The sequence below is a fragment of the Opisthocomus hoazin genome, chromosome W (assembly GCF_030867145.1).
Source record: "Opisthocomus hoazin isolate bOpiHoa1 chromosome W, bOpiHoa1.hap1, whole genome shotgun sequence".
NCBI classification, from domain to species: domain Eukaryota; kingdom Metazoa; phylum Chordata; class Aves; order Opisthocomiformes; family Opisthocomidae; genus Opisthocomus; species Opisthocomus hoazin.
In genome coordinates, this window is record NC_134453.1 from 40,645,592 (window position 1) to 40,663,227 (window position 17,636).

Genomic DNA, 17,636 nt, shown 5'->3' on the forward strand with positions numbered 1-17,636 from the left:
GGCCCGTGCCCACAGTCTGCAGGTTGGAGATGTCGATCTTGATGAAGTTGCTGGGTGCCAGTTGTTGAAGCCAGGTCCACTCCCATCATCGCTGTGCTCTGCTAGGTTTGATCAAAGTCCATTGTGGGAATCTGCTGGGCCACGGGCGGCCTTGACGGTCTTAATGGAATAGAGCCATATCTATGAGCTAATTATTTTGTGCACCTGTGGTTGAAAAACAGGAGGAAAGGAACAAAGAAACAGCATGGGAAAATCCAACTCTTTGATAAGCGTGAAGGCCGTGTGAATGGACACATGATGACCAATCAGAAGAACAAAGGAACCGCATGCCAAAAGACCCTCACCAATGAGACTCTGGGGGTGGGGGACAAGGGGTTATAAAAATGTTATGATTAACCAATAAACTGCTGCTGCTTCTGCTTTACTTTTGCTTGCTTTTGCTTGCTTTGTGACTGCCGTAACTTGTTGTGGCGTGCTGCCACAAATGGTGACCCCGACATGAGGCTATCTTACTGAGGCATCGACCGCGGACGGTGAGCGGTGACGGCAGAGCCCAATGAAGCTGTTGACAGACGAGGAGAGTCCGTAGCCGGCCAGCAATTTCGACACCTGGAGGTGAGCCGTTGGGAACACGGGCGCACAAATTTCTGTAGAAGAAAGGTCTATCCTGAATATACTAATGCTTATATTCGAAAAGCGCGGCATTAAGTATGAAGAACGATCTGTGAGCACGCTTTAGATATGGTGTAAGTGTAATGAGCTGTCTGCTACTGCTAAAACTGCCTTTGACGTAGAGACATGGGAGGAAGCAGGAAAAAAACTGAGGCTGCTTCTAAAGGGGATCAGGTTGCAACCCATTCTCTGAGGACGTGGCGACTGGTTAAAGACTCACTAGCTCAGCTGCGGGCGGATAGAAAAGTAAAAGCTGCTGCTGTGAGTGCTACCGACCCTGAGCCTTCTCCTTGGCCAGTGTCACCTTCCACCTTCCCCCTGCCCATTGCACCGCAACCCCCCCGTACTGAAGGGGCTCAACAGACTGCAGGAGAATCGGTCGATCCTGAATCAATACCTCTCCCTGAGTCTCATCCTGAGCCTCCGCTGATTGACTTGTCTGATACGGGGGTACTGGGACGGGACGTACATGTTGTGTTGATAGCACCGGGGTGCCTGGGTCTTCTGTTGTTACGGAGTTGTTTAGTATCTCTCCCGCGCATGTAACTAATGCTGATCCTGATCCAGCTAAGTTCTGGAAACACCTACACCAACAGGCTTGGTATGACGGCAATGTAGAAACAGCTAAAGCAATGGGGGGGGGGGGGGAGGGAAATAGCCGCTTTTCCAGTTTCTCGGGCTGACGGTGCAGCAGTAGAATGGGAACCTTTTCAGTGGGGAATCATTAAGGAATTACGTTCGACATGCACGCAACATGGCTTAGGATCCCCATATGCTCAGTCACTATTATGATCAATTTTTACCGCTGAGCTCACACCGCATGATTCTAAGGGTATCGCACAAACCATCCTAACACCGATACAAATGGTGCTATGGGAATCGTTATATAGACGATTATATGAGGCACAATCGCTTGCTAATTTAGAGTTGTCACAAGACGACCCTCATTTTGGAGCGGGATTGCCCCAATTATATGGGGATCACCCTGCCAACACCCCTCAGCTACAAGCCAAGTTACATCCTTTAATCTTACAGCAAGGCAAGCAGTTAGCCTTCCAAGCCCTAGCACAAGTGCCTGATAATGGAACTCCACAACAGTCATGGATGACTGTTAGGCAGAGGCCTGATGAGAGCTACATGAGCTTCTTATATTGATTGCGAGAAGCCTTAGAGAAGCAGGTTACTAATATATCTGCTAAAAAGGCACTAATATTACAGCTGGCCAAGGATAATGCTAATGATGAGTGTAAGCGTGTTATTGCTGCTATGCCTAATAAAAATCCTAGTTTGTTAGAATTAATGGAGGCATGCGGAAAGGTTGGGACCACTGCATATCACATGGAACAGCTAACAAAAACTTTTGCTGCTGCATTACGCGTAACACCGAAATGTTATATATGCAGCAGCGAGGGGCATTTGAAAAGACAGTGTCTGAGTAAGCTTTCTCTTAGTCAGCCGGTACAATCCGTCACTTGTCATCATTGTCACAGAGGTGGGAATTATGCCAAACAGTGTAAATCTCGATTCATTGTTCAGCGTCAGTCTAGGGGGGGAAAATATTCGAGAAACGGGAAAGCGAATGTGAGGGGCAACCGCGTGATGACACAAATGGTTCCCTCCACCACACAAACACCGTACTAGGCTTATACCACCAACTCTCAGCCTGGACAAGCGGGAGTGCCGGTTTGGATGTCACCTCAACCGCCGACTGTGTAATTAAAGACTCTCAAGTGGCTAAAGTCCCTCTGGACGCATATGGACCCATAGGAGAAGGTCTGAGTGCCTTGTTGCTTGGACGATCTAGTGCTACTATACAAGGTCTTTTTGTTTTGCCTGGAGTAATAGATAGTGACTATATGGGACAAATTAACGCCATGGTGTGGTCTCCCACACCACCGGTAACCGTTCCAGCTGGATCCCGTGTCGCACAGTTATCCTTTTTCGAGCATGTATTAAAAATACACAGAATGTAAAAAGAGGATCAAGGGGTTTTGGGTCCACCGGTGCACCACAGATTTTTTGGGCTCAGGAAATTAACCATTCTCGACCTACTCTTACATGTACGTTATTATTTGCTAAAGGGCACCTCCCTGCAGTGGTAATAACAGGCATGATAGATACAGGAGCAGATGTAACCATTATTTCTACCCGCTCTTGGCCTAAAGGGTGGCCAACTATCTAGGTAACTTCCAATTTAGCTGGAATAGGAGGATTCACTCAAGACTTTCAAAGCAGATTTATGATTCAAGTCCAGAGCCCTGAAAAACAAGTGGCCACCGTCCAACCCTATGTTGTAAATACACCGCTGAATTTGTGAGGCCGTGATGTGTTGAGTCAATGGGGTGTCTCCATTCAGACCGGTGTGGGTTTTCAATAGGGGATGGTGTTCTTGAGGGCATCTGTAGACCCACAATTGCATTGCGATGCCTAACAGAAACGCTGGTGTGGGTAGAACAGTGGCCCCTCCCAGAGGAAAAACCTACCACCCTCCAGCAATTAGTTCAGGAACAACTTGACCAAGGGCATTTAGAACTTTCTAATAGTCCTTGGAATACTCCTGTATTTGCGGTAAAAAAGAAATCAGGAAAGTGGCGACTATTACAAGATTTGCGAAAGGTCAATGAGGTGATGGAATCAATGGGGGCATTACAGCCCGGGATGCCGTCACCTACTATGTTGCCTACAGAGTGGAATATTTTAGTGATTGATCTTAAAGATTGTTTTTTCACTATTCCCTTACATCAAGACAATAGGTGCAAATTTGCTTTCACGATTCCCAGTCTCAACAACAGCGCCCCTGCTCAACGGTATCAATGGACCGTTTTATCCCAAGGTATGAAAAATAGTCCAACCATTTGTCAGTGGTATGTGGCACAGGCCCTATTGCCAATTCGTGCACAGTTCTCTCAAGTGTATTGCTACCATTATATGGATGACATTTTAGTTGCATCTCCCACACCAGAACTGTTATCTACTGTTTTTGAGGCCTTGCAAAAGGCATTGAAATTGTATGGATTATGTATTGCTGAGGAAAAGTACAACAGCAACCCCCATGGAAGTACTCAGGATTAAAGGTTTTGGATCAGACAATACAACCCCAAGCAGTTCAGCTGAACACGCAGATAACAACGCTGAATGACTTACAGAAACTTTTAGGAGCTATAAATTGGGTACGGTCTTATCTGGGCATAACCACCTCACAGTTACTGCCTTTGTTTACCTTGTTACAGGGAGATCCTGACTTACTATCACCCAGGACGTTAACAGAGGATGCTAAGCTCGCATTACAAACCGTTGAACATGCAGTGAACTCGAAACAAGTGTATCGTATTGACTTACAAGTGCCTATCACTCTGTCTGTTCTGTTGGTAGAATATCATCCTGTAGGAATTATAGGACAACTGAACGATGCCTGAGATGACCCACTTTATGTTTTGGAATGGGTCTTCCTGTCTGACCACCCTAAGAAAACTGTAAGTACACAGATTGAACTGGTTGCTCGACTCATTATGAAGGGTCGACCCCGATGTGTTCAACTGAGCGATAAGGAACCAGATACTCTTATAATTCCTATCGAAAAGGACTATCTCACTTGGTGCCTTCACAATGCCATTTCTTTGCAAATTGCCTTAGAAGGATATAGTGGACGGGTTTCATATCATCTACCCAGCCATAAATTTTTATAACTGCACTCCGAAGTTCAGGTAATACAGCACCCTCTGGTGTCACCAACTCCGTTGAAAGGACCTACGGTGTTTACCGATGGATCCGGAAAAACGGGTAAAGCAGCAATTACTTGGCATGATGGAACCCAGTGGCAGTCCATTGTACAAACTGTGTCTGGTTCCCCTCAGATTGTTGAATTAGCCACAGTTGTGCCAACATTCAATCAATTTCACTCTACACCTTTTATTCTTGTTAGTGATTCTGCTTATATTGTTAATATTGTCATCCGGATTGAACGAGCTTTATTGAAAGAAGTTAATAATCCTGTTTTGTTTTTTCAACTGAAGCAGCTTTGGACTGTTATTTCCTGATGCATGCACCCATTTTATGTTTTGCATATCCGCAGTCACACTTCTTTCCCGGGAACTATAATCAAAGGAAATGCTCGTGCTGACCTTCTTGTTTCTGCTGCCTATCAGACTCCTGTCCCTAACCAGCTACAACAAGCTATTTTGTCTCATCAATTTTTCCACCAAGGTTCCCGTGCCCTTGTCTGTCGTTTTTCTATTCCTTTTGCTGAGGCCAAGGCTATTATTGCTGCCTGCCCAGAATGTCAACGACTTGGCCTGGGTATGGCCCCAGGTGTTAACCCCCGAGGTCTCCATGCTCTAGAACTCTGGCAGACAGATGTCACTCATGTACCTGAGTTTGGCCGCTTGTCTTACATCCATGTTTCCGTGGACACCTTTTCTGGTGCCTGTTGGGCCTCTGCGCATTGTGGTGAATGTGCTCTACATGTCAAAGCTCACTTTTTGCAAGCATGGGCTGCTTTAGGCATTCCTTCCGCTGTAAAAACTGATAATGGCCCTGCATATACTTCTCAATCTTTTGCTCAACTGCTTTCTACCTGGGGTGTTCGCCATATTCTTGGCATTCCTCATTCTTCTACCAGTCAGGCTATTGTTGAGCGCATGCATTCTACACTCAAGTCCCTTTTGCAAAAACAAAAAGGGGGAATGCTTGGAGCCACTCCACATGACCATTTGCACAAAGCCGTGTTCACCTGGAACCACCTAACGCTTCCGGCGTCTCGAGAATCGCCTCCTATCCTAACTCATTTTCTGTCTTTACAGAGTGCTGATATATGGCCTAAGGCAAAGGTGCTGGCACGGGATCTGCAATCGGGAGTTTGAACAGGCCCATGGGAACTATTAATGTGGGGGTGTGGGTATGCTTGTGTTTCCACACATGTAGGACCTAAATAGTTACCAGCGAAGTGCGTTAAGCCGTGTTGCGGCGGGATCAAGGACTCGACCAATGTGATCCATAACAGTCAACTTTATTAGCAGAGAATCTGGATTATATAGACAGCACTCGGTACAGCACTCGAGTATGATTGGTCACTATTCATAGAGCATCTATTAATAGAACACCCGGATTATATAAGCAGTACTTGACTATGACTGGTTACTATTCATAGAGCATCTGTTTACCTGCAGCTGGCCTTGGGGCATCTGTTTATCCACAGCCGGCCTCTCGATGGCCTTGAGGCCTGTGCTGCTACAGACCGATCAAGTCCATATTCAGAGTGTCTGGGCTGCTCACAATGTGTCCCTGTTCTTCCACAAATCCCACAAATCCCCTTACTCGGTCCTCCCCAAAACTCAGTTTCACTAGGACGAACGGGATACGCATGCGGCACCGTACAGGGATCTTGATACTCTCCCGCAGGTTGACTGATTGCATAAACAGCTCTCGCGGCGGCTGCAGCCACAGTAGCATCGTCCTTCATATCAGCAATCATACTTTTAACAGTTCGGAAAACAGGGGCTAATTGTCGTGCCTCTTTGTTTCTGACCTGCACAGAGTCCCACAAGTCCATCCCAACTCTGTGCCACACATCCGGATTGAACAGCTGACCCATTGTTATCAGCTTTCGGCGGCGGCACCATAATAATAGTCCCGATATGTCTCCTTCAGTTAACTTAGCGTCGGCTCGATCTGCCAATTCCAACAGGCTTTTCAGCGCCGTGTTTTCTGACGCTGATACAGTGGAACCCATGCTGCCGATGTTCATGCCCCCCCCCGGCGTGCTGCGGATCCGCTCCTGCCTTTCTTGGGCAGCCCGGCTTACCTCGCCAGCCGGCAGTCCCCTGCCTTCTTCGGCTGCGATAAATCCTCAGGGTCACCACAATGCCGAGTCTCAGCATCCGTGAAGGGACGGGAACGACTCTCTCACACATTGGTAAGATGCACAGTCGGATTCTTTATTCTCCTGCTTGTGCGGTTATATATATTTTCCATATCTGTACACACGATTACGCTTATATCGGATAGGCTACAGACATAAATCACACACTTATCACATGCCCCACATTCCCTTATGATCGGTAACTATGCACTAATGCCAATAGCAACAGACTGCCTCCACGTCCTTGAACACATCTTGTTTTTGCTAACCCACACCATGTGCACTATCAGAACTTTCTCAATGGCTGTTCTTAGCTGTCTTTTCCAGCAGCCTGTTCAGTTACGCTGTTTTGCTTAAGCAGCCTAGTCGTGCTAATTCTCAAGCTACATTGACCCCAACACCACTCTATTTTGTAATACTGCATGTTGTACACTATCCATATCTTGAGTTAATTCCGGTATCATTTCTGACGTTGTATTTATTTCCTTAGCTACTAAGCATGCTAGCCTCCCTATATCCATTAAAGCCTTTGAAGCAGCTCCCCAAGGTAATAACAGTGACAATGCCACTCTTCCTGCCCTGTCATCCCATCGCATTGTGGTGTCAATTTTCTAAGCGCTCGTTTTGCCCTTGTATGATTTTTCAGGATACTCATGGATGGGGCAAACATAATTAATTTCCCAAAATAACACGGTCCCCCTATGGCTCGCTTTGGAATGCCTTGCCATGCTCTATCTCCGCAGATCAAAAAATACCCTGGGGGGATGGCTTTAGCTGAATCGTTTACCCATACGCTTATTCTCGGATTCTTTATCCCTGCTCCTGCTGACCCGTTGCAATAGTCATCCTTGTTTTTGTAACTGTAAGCTGGTTTTGGCTCATTCTTCTTACCTAATTGCACTTGTCAACTGGTCACATTGGTCCAACCTATCCAATCAAACCTACGATAATGGCTAGTTCCCGTAAAAGCGCTTCCAGCAAAGTGGAAGCAAGATTCATTCCCAAACATGGATCCAAGGAGATCTATCTCATGGGGATCCCACGGTACGGAAACATTTAAGGCATTAATCACAAGAGTGGCCGCATAGCCTCCGCAAGGCAGCTTTTGTTGCTGAGATCCGTGATATGTTTCAAGTTGAGAGCAGCTCTCATTCACCACTGCCTCCCGTAGAATGGTCTCATTTGAAACCCAACCCTTCCAATCGTTTGGGTCCCAATACGGCATTCCAATCAAGCATGTTCTAAAAGGATCAGTTACTGATTTCATAGAAATACAAAATGATGTTTGATTGGTCCGATTCGCAAAGGTTAACCACATATTAGATCTAGGGTTTATCTTGTGCATCGCCTCTACCTCATGAGGCCCCATTAACCCCAATAAGTCACTTATCAGTCCTATTGTCACTCTCGAGGCATCCTTCTGCAACTCCGTCGCCCTTGCTTCTTTCTCTTCTCCCATTCTTCGGGTTGCACACACCACGATCTTGGGACAGAAAATGATCCCTCCGCGCTCCTTTCCTACAATTTGATTATTAAGAATAAGGTGATAGTGGTTAGAAAGCTTAACTACCTTACAAAACACAACAATAATAACTTTTATTTCTTAATTTTCAATTAACGTTACGAAATTTACAAGTACTCGCTCGTGCCCCAATACAAGTCCTTGCACTAAGGCTAAAAAACACTGCCCTGGGTGCCTAGTAAGCATAGCAGGAATTGTTCTGCCCACTGGGAATGAGTGAACAGGTCCACCTGCAATTGGCTCTGTGGGCACGATCAATGATTAAAATCATCTCCCCTTTCTCAAGACTCTCCATCTCTCCCCTTTTACATGTGCTACAGAGCAGTTTTACCCACGGCCAACACCTCTCCCCATGTGTCGAGCCATGCAACTGCTATTCTCGCCACATAGCTCACTCAGGGATCCGGATTTGCAAATCCCCAAACAACTACCGCAAATCCCTCAGGTCCACTTCTTCTACGAAGATAAAATTAAGACGTTTCAGTGGGTGAAGTGCAGTCAGCCATAGCTTCAATTTGTTGGTCAGCCACTTCTGAAACCGTTGCAGATTCGGTGCCGCTTCCTCCCAAGTAATTCAGCCATGGCTTAACCCACCTTGCTGGCACCCATCGTGGTCCTGCCTCTGACAAGACACAAACATAACCTCTGCTAGTCAATTTCACCTCTACTGGTCCCTTCCATTCTCCTGAAATTAGGTCACAATACTAGAATTTTGCTGGTGTTGACCCCTGCACTCCTACTTGTGAGGACAACTGATGCACCAGAATCACGAAATCACAGAATGGTAGGAGTTGGAAGGGACCTCTGTGGGTCATCTAGTCCAACCCTCCTGCCAAAGCAGGGTCACCTACAGCAGGATGCACAGGACCTTGTCCAGGCAGGTCTTGAATATCTCCAGAGAGGGAGACTCCACAACCTCCCTGGGCAGCCTGTTCCAGGGCTCCGTCACCCTCAGAGGGAAGAAGTTCTTCCTCATGTTCAGACGGAACTTCCTGTGCTTCAGTTTGTGCCCGTTGTCCCTTGTCCTGTCGCTGGGCACCACTGAAAAGAGTCTGGCCCCATCCTCCTGACACCCACCCTTCAGATATTTATAAGCATTTATTAGGTCCCCTCGCAGCCTTCTCCAGGCTGAACAAGCCCAGCTCCCTCAGCCTCTCCTCGTAGGGGAGATGCTCCAGTCCCCTCATCATCCTCGTAGCCCTCCGTTGGACACTCTCCAGCAGCTCCTCATCTTTCTTGAACTGGGGAGCCCAGAACTGGACAGAGTACTCCAGATGGGGCCTCACTAGGGCAGTGTAGAGGGGAAGGAGAACCTCCCTCGACCTGCTGGCCACACTCCTCTTAATGCACCCCAGGATCCCATTGGCCTTCTTGGCAGCCAGGGCACACTGCTGGCTCATGGTTAACCTGTCGTCCACCAGCACTCCAAGGTCCCTCTCCCCAGAGCTGCTCTCCAGCAGGTCCACCCCAAGCCTGTCCTGGTGCATGGGGTTGTTTCTCCCCAGGTGCAGGACCCTGCACTTGCCCTTGTTGAACCTCATCAGGTTCCTCTCTGCCCAACTTGCCAGCCTGTCCAGGTCACTCTGAATGGCAGCACAGCCTGCTGGTGTGTCAACCACTCCTCCCAGTTTGGTGTCATCAGCAAACTTGCTGAGGGTGCATTCTAACTCTTCATCCAGGTCGTTGATGAAGAAGTTAAACAAGACTGGGCCCAGTACTGACCCCTGAGGGACACCACTAGTTACCGGCCTCCAACTAGACTCAACGCCGCTGATGACAACACTCTGAGTTCTGCCATTCAGCCAGTTCTCAATCCACCTCACCGACCACTCGTCCAGCCCACACTTTCTGAGCTTCCCTATGAGGATGTTATGGGAGACAGTGTTGAAAGCCTTGCTGAAGTCAAGGTAGATAACATCCACGGCTCTCCCCTCATCTACCCAGCCAGTCATGTCATCATAGAAAGCTATCAGATTGGTCAGGCATGATTTCCCCTTGGTGAATCCATGCTGACTACTCCTGATAACCTTCTTTTCCTTCATTTGCTTGATGATGACCTCTAGAATGAGCTGCTCCATCACCTTTCCCGGGATGGAGGTGAGGCTGACCAGCCTGTAGTTCCCTGGGTCCTCCTTCTTGCCCTTTTTGAAGACTGGAGTGACACTGGCCTTTCTCCAGTCCTCGGGCACCTCTCCTGTCCTCCAGGACCTCTCAGAGATGATGGAGAGTGGCTCAGCAATGACATCCACCAGCTCCCTCAGCACTTGTGGGTGCATTCTGTTGGGGCCCAAGGATTTGTGGTCATTCAGATCGCTTAAGCGATCCCTCACATAGTCCTCCTCGACCAAGGGAAGGTCATCCTCTCTGTGGGCTTCTTCTCTTACCTCCAGGGCCTGAGATACCTGAGGGTCTTCCTTGGCACTGAAGACTGAAGCAAAGAAGGCATTCAGTAGCTCTGCCTTCTCTGCATCCTCCGTCACCAGGAAACCTGCCTCATTCAGCAGCGGCCCCACATTGTCCCTAGCCTTCCTTTTGCTGCTGACGTAGTTGAAGAAGCCCTTCTTGTTGTTTTTGTCATCCCTTGCCAGCTTCAATTCCAGGTGGACCTTGGCCTTCCTCGTCGCATCCCTGCACGCTCTGACCACATTCCTGTATTCTTCCCAAGTGGCCTGTCCCTCTTTCCACATTCCATGGACCTTTCTCTTCCACCTGATCTCCGCTAGAAGCTCCTTGCTCATCCATGCGGGTCTCCTGCCTCCTTTGCTAGATTTCTTTCTCAGGGGGATACACCGCTCCCGAGCGTGGAAGAAGTGACGTTTAAAGAGCGACCAGCACTCATGGACCCCCCTGCCTTCAAGAGCCCTGGCCCACGGGATTCCTCCCAGTAGCTCCTTGAAGAGTCCAAGGTTAGCCCTCCTGAGGTCCAAGGTTTTGATCCTGCTTATCGCCCTGCTTCCTCCACGCAGGATCCTGAACTCGACCATTTCATGGTCACTGCAGCCGAGTCTACCTCCGACCTTCACATCCTCCACCAGTCCCTCCTTGTTTGTTAATACAAGGTCCAGCAGCGTGCCTTTCCTTGTTGGTTCCTCCACCACTTGCATCAGAAAGTTATCATCGATGCTCTGTAGGAACCTCCTGGATTGCGCCTGCCTAGCTGTGTGGTCTTCCCAGCTGATGTCAGGGTGGTTGAAGTCCCCCATGAGAACCAGGGCCTGGGACTGTGAGGCTGCTTGCAGCTGCTTGTAGAAGGCCTCATCTACTTCCTCCTCCTGGTCAGGTGGCCTGTAGTACACACCCACAACCAGTGTCACCCGTATGAGCCTGTCCCTTAATTGTAACCCATAAGCTCTCAACTCACTCTTCATCTGCCCGCAGGCAAAGCTCAATGCATTCCAGTTGCTCCCTCCCATACAGAGCAACTCCACCACCTCTCCTTGTTGGCCTGTCTTTCCTAAAGAGTCTGTAGCCATCCATGACATCATGCCAGTCATGCGAGTTGTCCCACCACGTTTCTGTGATGGCGAACAAGTCATAGCCGTCCTGCTGTATAATAGCTTCCAGCTCCTCCTGTTTATTGCCCATGCTACGTGCATTGGTATAGACACACTTGAGCTGGGCTGTCAGTCTCACCCCTGACCCTGGCACGCTAAACCTGGGCTTGTCCCTAGTGAGCTGGGCGATGTGCCCTTCCCCCTTCGAACCTAGTTTAAAGCCCTCTCAATGAGCCCCGCCAGCTCGTGGCCAAGAATCTTTTTTCCCCTTTCAGATAGCTGCGATTCGCCTGTCGCCAGCAGGCCCGGTGCTGTGTACACCTCCCCGTGATCAAAGAAGCCAAAATTTGACCGATGGCACCAGTCCCTGAGCCATTTGTTAACCAGGTGAGTTTTCCTGCCCCTTTCAGTGTTGTTCCCTGCTACTGATGGGATGGAGGAAAACACCACCTGCGCCCCTGATCCCTCAACCAGTTGCCCCAGTGCCCTGAAGTCCCTTTTGATGGCCTTGGGACTTCTCTCTGCGATCTCGTCCCTGCCAACCTGCATTACCAAGAGGGGGTAATAATCAGAAGGCCACACCAGACCAGGGAGTTTCTTAGCAACATCCCTAACCCAGGCCCCAGGGAGGCAGCAGACTTCCCTGTGGGATGGGTTCGGTTAGCATATCGGGCCCTCTGTTCCCCTCAGAAGGGAATCGCCTATGACAATTACCCTCCTTTTTTTCTTAGCCGAGGCAGTCGTAATACGTGGGTCTGACTGACTCATCCTAGGCAATATAATAATAATCTCCCCACTATAGGGGGAGACCCCCTATCTTCTGTGAGGCGTAAGTAGTTCAGCACATACAGCGCCTTTGCAACATGCTCCGTCGGGCTCTCCAAAGTTCCCCCTTTTTGTTTTTGCAAAAGCGACTTTAGGGTCCCGTGAGCCCGCTCGACTATAGCTTGACCTGTAGACAAGTGCGGAATATCGGTAATATGGTGAACGCCCCACTTTTGACAAAACCACACAAATGTTCTAGATGTATAAGCCGGTCCATTGTCTGTCTTTAATTCTTGTGGAATTCCCGACGCTGCAATGGCAGCGTGAATATGCTTGATTGCGTGTTTGGCAGTTTCCCCTGTCTGAGCTGTTGCCCACATTGTGTGTGAAAAGGTATCAATGGATACATGAACATACTTGAGTCAACCAAATTCGGGGACATGAGTAACATCCATCTGCCATACTTGCAGTGCCTTCAAACCTCGTGAGTTGACACTCAGTCCCAATCCAAAACCCACCTTCTGACAGGCTGGGCAGGATTGTACAATCCCCCTTGCGTCTCCCACTGAGATACTAAACTGTTTTGCAAGCATTTTTGCCGATTGGTGGAAAAAATCGTGAGACAAACGGACCTGCTCAAACAGGTTTAATGCTCCCAGTTGCACTATACCTACCAACCCGTCTGCGGCATTGTTGCCTATTGCCAAACTCTGATTGAATTGGTGGCTGCGAATGTGGGTAACAAAGTAAGGATGTTGCTGTTTGCCTAAGAGATGAGACACAATTGACAAACTGTACTGCCTTGCACTGGTGTCTCTGATCTACTGGGTTTTCTTCAAATTCCTGCACCTGAAGCAGGGGTAACCACTTTTCAGAGGGGTAATGACTAGAAATTTTTCCAGGAAAACCTGCAATTGTTATCTGTACTTGGTCAGTGGTAGTCATCAGTCATTGCCAGTAACTTTGGACTATAGGTAAGTATATTATCGCTGGCTCCAGACCCGACAGATCAATGATTCTTCGTTGGCCTTTAATCACCAGGTTCGTCAGCAATTCCACTCGAGTGCAGACTGTCGTTTTCGGGTTAAATGATGTAAAATGATGTGTTAAATGATGTAAATAACCACTCCAAGATTCGAACTCCCTGCACTTCCTGTTTAACAATGAGGCCTAACGGGTATCTATGACGTGGTGATGAGTTTATAATCATTAACTGCAAGGGACAGTCTAAGAGTCTCCTGGCGGCTATACCTTTTTGTATTTTCTGGACGATGTGCTGCAATGTTTCTTTCTGATTTTCTGTCAATTGTCTACGCCCCCCTGCTTGACATGATGTTCCCAATAACAGCATCAATGGTGCTAGGTCATCGTTTGTGATCCCACAGACTGCTCTAACCCATTGAATGCCCCCTAAGAGTTTCTGCACATCTGTTAAGGTCTTTATTTCTGTGCTTAGTTCTACCTTTTGTGGCCGCACAGCCCCTCCTGTGATGATCCAGCCCAGATACAACCATGGCCCCTTCTTCTGAAACTTTTCGGGCGCTATCTTCAACCCCCTGAGCTCAAGTTCCCGTTCGAGTTCCTGTAATAAGAGTTCTGACTCTATTTTTTCTCCTGCAATCAATATGTCATCCATGTAGTGATAAACTAATAGGTTCTTGTGTTTTGCTCTAAATGGTTGCAAGGCCCAAGCGACAAACATCTGGCATACGGTAGGTGAATTTTTCACACCCTGTGGCAGGACTACCCAATGGTATCTTCTCGCTGGTCCTCCCTTATTTACCTCGGGTACGGTAAACGCAAATTTTTCAGCATCATCTGGATGCAAGGGAATGGTAAAAAAGCAATCTTTTAAATCGATAACTAACAATTCCTAATTTTCCGGAATCATAACTGGAGATGGCAACCCCGGTCATAGGGTACCCATGTCTTGCATTACCTCATTGACTGCTCACAAATCGTGCAGCAGTCTCCATTTTTCTGATTTTTTCTGAATCGTAAAAATGGAAGTGTTCCATGGACTTGTGGACGGAACAATATGACCTGCTTTCAGTTGTTGATCAAAGTCATTAATAATTTGCAGCCTATCTTGCTTCAGCAGCCATTGGTCCACCCATACCGGTGTTGTAGTGGTCCAGGTGAGCTTAATGGTTGGCTGCCGCGCAACGGCCGCTCCTAAAAATCCTGAGTAATAAGTTTTACTCCCATCTGTGACAATATATCTCTTCCCAACAGGGCAATCGGTATGGCCATTACATAAGGTCGAGTGGTCACACTCTTACCATCCCTAAATCCAATCATCATGGGCGTTTTACTAATAAGTGTTTGCTGAGATCCCCCTACTCCTACTACAGCTGTACTAGCCGGGATAGTTGGCCATCTTCTAGGCCACAAACTCCTTGGAACAATGGTTACATCGGCTCCTGTGTCCACCAGCATTTTCAGCTGCATGGAACCTCCTGTCGGATGGGATATGCGTACGTACTCCTGTGGCTTCCCCTTCTCTGTCTCCAAGGCTAACATCACTTCTGCCTCTCCAGTGGAACCAAAAGCTCCTGCACCTCTCACTCTTGTTTCTGCTCTCGGGACACATGCTTTAAAAGGTATTAGTTGGGCGATTTTTGAGCCTTTCGGAATACTGACCGGTGAGGTCAAAGTATAAACCATTATTTGTATGATTCCCTGATAATCTGCATCTATTAACCCTGGGATTACAAAAATACCTCGCCTAGACGTTGACGATCGTCCTAAAAGCAAAGCACTCAAACCTCGTCCTAAAGGACCTTGTAACGCCGAGTCAACTGTTCTAACTTCCTGAGTGAGCAACGTGAACTCTGCTGCTGTTGCCACATCCACTCCTGCGCTGCCGACTGTGGCGGCAGCGCAGCTGTCCAAGCACCCTGCACTTGTGTCGTCGTGCGAGGGCACCCCGCGCTCACTAATCTGTTTCCCGATCTTCTACATTCGCTGGTATTATGGGTGTCACGGTTACAGCTCATGCACCACTTTCTTCCCCCTCGGCTATCCGGGCCTTTAACTCCACATTCCTTCCGAAAATGACCCTTTCTCCCACAATTAAAACAACTCGTGTCCTGTTTTTCCCCTTTTTGTTTTGCGACCAGCAGTCGCACTGCCGCCCCAACTGCAGCTGCCATCACCGTAGCCTTTTCTTGTTCTAACATACGGTCAGCAGCTTCCAGTAGGGCCCCAGCGTTTGCCCCTCGAGGCAACGAACTAAGAGTTCTTTTTGTCTTTTCGTTGGCATTCTCAAAAGCTAATAAGTCTAAAAACCTCGCCTTCATGTCCTCAGTCATATCTGGATGTGCCATAATCGCCCCGTGCAGACGATCAATGAACTTTGCAAACGACTCCCCAGGCCCTTGCTTCACAGTGGTGAACGCAGGCGGTATTTTATCATCGTGCACTGTGGCCAACGCCTTGAATGCTAAATCCTGGCTTAACTGCAATACCTCTGTCGCAAACTGCGCTTGCCAATCCACCCTCACAAAAGGACCTGCCCCCAACAACATTTGAGGCTGAACCCCATACAGCGGGTCACCCTGCTGCCTAGGTGTTGCAGCTGCTCTATCACAACCTTGTTGCCAGTGTTGGAAAAATTGCAACTGTTGGGACGGGGACAAGAGCATTTGCATTATCATACGAGCATCATACGGCGTTATTAACGTAGCAGAAAAAATATGTTGGAGAATCGACTGCGTGTATGGTGATTTCAACCCATACTGTGTAACCAAACTCTTCGCCTCTTTCAGGATTTTCCAGTCTAATGCCTCCCAGGCATGCGCACCCTGGCCATCGATTAAAACCGGATACGCCGCTGGCACTAAAACCCCATCTAACAGCGCATCACGAACTATCCCTCTCCACTGTACCCCCGACCCTCCCCCGGTCCCTCCCCCCTTCCCATGGCGTGGCGCAAGGTGGGGCTGGAAGTGAAAACGTGTTATGTGGGTTAGTGACTGGTGGCTCCGGCAACGAAATGTCCGTAGCCTTTCTGGGAGACTGGTCCAGGTGCGCTTGCAGTTTTTCTAGCTTAGTTATCAGCTCGCTGAGTTGGTCCTCTCGCACTTCTCAGATAGCCGCCTTGTCGTCTGCGCAACGAGTCACTGGAGATTCGGAAGACAGCGGCGTAGGCGGAGGAAGTGGAGGATACCGCGGTACAGGATTCGGGGATGTGGAACGATCGGAAGGGGCGGTGGCGGCATCCGGCCGGTCTGCAGGCGGTGGCGCCTCAGCGCACCCCTCTCCGCGGCGCAGTGGCGGTGGCAGTGATTCTGGCGGTGGGGGTGGAAACTCCTGCGCCAGCGGGTCGCTCTGTGCGTGCTCCTGCTCCTGGACCGCGGGTTCCCCTGCCTCCACGAGCCGCCGACTCGGACCCCCTCCTGCTTTCACAGGCAGCACGAGGGTGCTGGGACCCTGAAACAGCAGACTTGTCGCCGAGCAGGACCCTCCCTCGGGTGTTAACGCAGCGAAAGCAGAAGCAACGGCTCCCCTCTCAGCTCTCATAGCTTTTAAAGTCTCATGTATCAGCCTCCACAACGTAGAGAATTTGCTCGCTTCCTTGGATCCTGTACTAATTTCTTCCCACAGTTTCGCTCCTATATCCGCCCATGTCTGAACTTCAAAGGCAGCATTAACTGAGGGGATTAAGTCCTTTCTCCGTGCCCAAAGCAACAGAGACTTCAAGGTAGCTGAGTCGTATTGCAGTCCTCTCACGGAGAGGATATGTTGAAGGAGCTTAACCACTACTGACTCTTCCTTTGTCAGTGTGGACCCCATCTCCTCCCCGGTCACCTGCTTGATCAGGGCAGGATTTCCGGGATTTCTTTTCCCGATTGCTGCGCTAGCGACTCCCAAGTGCCGGGGCAGCACTCACCTTCGGCTGGCCTCCGCTCCCTCAGGGTTCGGTCTTCCTGGAAAAATCACCCGTCGATGCTAATGCCGATCTGAGGGTCCCTGTTCGGACGCCATTTGTTGCGGCGGGATCTAGGATTCGACCAATATGATCCATAACAGTCAACTTTATTAGCAGAGAATCTGGATTATATAGACAGCACTCGGTACAGCACTCGAGTATGATTGGTCACTATTCATAGAGCATCTATTAATAGAACACCCGGATTATATAGGCAGTACTTGACTATGATTGGTTACTATTCATAGAGCATCTGTTTACCTGCAGCTGGCCTTGGGGCATCTGTTTATCCACAGCCGGCCTCTCGATGGCCTTGAGGCCTGTGCTGCTACAGACCGATCAAGTCCATATTCAGAGTGTCTGGGCTGCTCACAATATGTCCTTGTTCTTCCA

General features: G+C 48.8%; 1 long non-coding RNA gene across 1 annotated transcript; it reads left to right on the top strand.

The window, feature by feature from the left end:
• Positions 1–449: 449 nt before the first annotated feature.
• Positions 450–5,541, top strand: LOC142365617 (uncharacterized). Its single transcript, XR_012766506.1, has 3 exons — positions 450–615; positions 4,045–4,145; positions 5,472–5,541. It is a non-coding gene; the product is annotated as an uncharacterized LOC142365617 (long non-coding RNA).
• The last annotated feature ends 12,095 nt before the right edge of the window (positions 5,542–17,636 follow it).